The following is a 2,311-nucleotide window of genomic DNA, read 5'->3' as shown; positions in this document are numbered from 1 at the left end:
TTCCATGCTTCAAAGATCAATAACTGTTTCAAATGTGTTAATATTCATGAAAAAAATCAAATTATCATTTTGATATTACACTGATGGTGATGTGGACGAATATTTTTATGTAGCATAATGAATGGAAGGATCTAATGTCATTTAACTGCCTTTCCTTCAACTCCATCAGTTTATACAGTATGTACATTGGCAGAAACTTTAACAGTTCTTAGATAAGTTTATCATATCTCTCAGGCGTGGCAGGTACCTGCTAACAGGTCATCAGCAAATAGTATGACTCTGTCAGTAGCATCAGGTGCTAATACCACATGAAAGGCAGAGATAAATACACTGGAATTTGTGCTTAATCTAAAAGTGAGATTATTCTGCCAGCAAAGTTAAATCCATTATACATGTGTGATTCTTCAGGCAGCAGAATCTGCCAGTATGACCCTCTTCAGTCAATGCTTGACATCTAGATCTAAATCTACATACTTATTCTGCACCCTACCACATGGTGCGTGGCGAAGGGTAACCTGTAAGACTATTAGTCATTTCCTTTTCTGTTGCACTAGTGAATAGAGGGAGGGAAAAACGACTATCTATACACTTCCATACGAGCCCTATTGTCTCTAATCTTATCTTTATGGTCCTTATGTGGAATGTATTTTGGTGGCAGTTGAATCGCTCTACAGTTAGCCGCAAATGTCGCTTCTTTAAATCTTCTCAATAATACTCCTCGAAAATAATGTCACTTCCCTCCAGTGATTCCCACCTGAGTTCCCAAAGTGTCTATGTAATACTTGCATGTTGTTGAAACCTAACACTAACAAATCTAGCAGCCCTCCTCTGAATTAAGTTTAAGTCTTTAATCCCAAATACTCGACCAATACTTAACAATGGGTTGCTCTAGTTTCTATATGCAGTCTACTTTACAGATGAAGCACACTTCCTAAAATTCCCCTAATAAAAGAAAGTCGTCATTTTTGCTTTCCTAATACAATCCTTATGTGCTCATTTCACTTCACATTGCTTTGCAACGCTATACCTAGATATTTAATTGTTGTGGTTGTGTCAGACAGCAAATACTAATGCTTTACTCGAACATTATAGGTTTGTTTTTCCTACTCGTCTGCACTAACTTACCATTTTGTACATTTCGAACTGGTTGCCATTCATGGCACCAACTAGAAATTTTGTCTAAGTCATCTTTTATCTACTACAGTCACCTTCCCATACACCACAGCATATCAGCAAACTGTCTCAGACTGCTGCTTACCCTGTGTGCCAGATCATTATCTATACAGAAAGTAACCCTCCTGATGCCACCTTCGTCTCTGATGAACACTCGCTGTTGAGGACACCATACAGAGCTTTGGGAACCTATTCTGTATGCTTGTGCTTTTGTTGATAGTCAACATTGTGTACCATGTTAAATGCTTTATTGCACTCTAGGAATATGGATTCCCCTGTTGCCCTTCATCTATGGTTCAGAGGATATCAAGTGAGAAAAGAAAAAGTTGAGTTTTGCACAAACAATGTTTTCTAAAACAGTGTGCAGATTTGTAGAGAGAAGCTTTTCCCTCTCAAGGAAATTTATTATATAAGAACTGAGAATATGTTCAATGATTCTGTAGAAAATCAATGTTAAAGATATTGGTCTGTAATTCTGCAGGTCTGTTCTTTTACTCTACTGATATGCAGGAGTCACCTGCGCTTTTCTTTCAGGCGCATGAGACTTTGTGTTTGGCGAGAGATTCGCAATAAATGCAAGCTAAGTGAGAGGCAAATGCTATATAGTACTCTTTGTAAAGACGAATTGGGATTCCACCAGGACATGGCGACTTGTTTGCTTTCAAGTCTTTCAGTAGTTTCTCTACACTAGGGTTGCATATTACTATGTCTTGGTATTCTTCACACCATGAAATCTCTGAATTCTCTTTGCAAGACTTTTCAGCCGAATCACAACTGGAACCAGCATTTAGCATTGGACTTTACTAGGGGCTCTCATTGTTTTCAGTAACGCCCCAGGAAATCATTTCTCAGATCGCTTTCACAATTGATGTTTGCTTGATTGAGGGAACATTGTAAGAAGTGTGGAAGGAGAAAATATGTCAATTTTGCATTCATGTCCTCAAAAACAGTGATATAGGTTCTTAACACCTGCTCTAGTTAAAAGTGCTGTGAAGCACGAAGACAGTAAGAGTCCTGAACTTTCTCACGAATGATGCAGGGACATTTGGATTAAAAGAGTTCTCCCATTATTTGCTAGTACTTGTGAGCTCACCAAGGAATCATACTTTCGATCCCTGACAAAACTAACCGCATCCCA

This window comes from Schistocerca gregaria, chromosome 1 (assembly GCF_023897955.1).
Source record: "Schistocerca gregaria isolate iqSchGreg1 chromosome 1, iqSchGreg1.2, whole genome shotgun sequence".
Lineage (NCBI taxonomy): Eukaryota > Metazoa > Arthropoda > Insecta > Orthoptera > Acrididae > Schistocerca > Schistocerca gregaria.
This window is presented reverse-complemented; position numbering follows the sequence as displayed.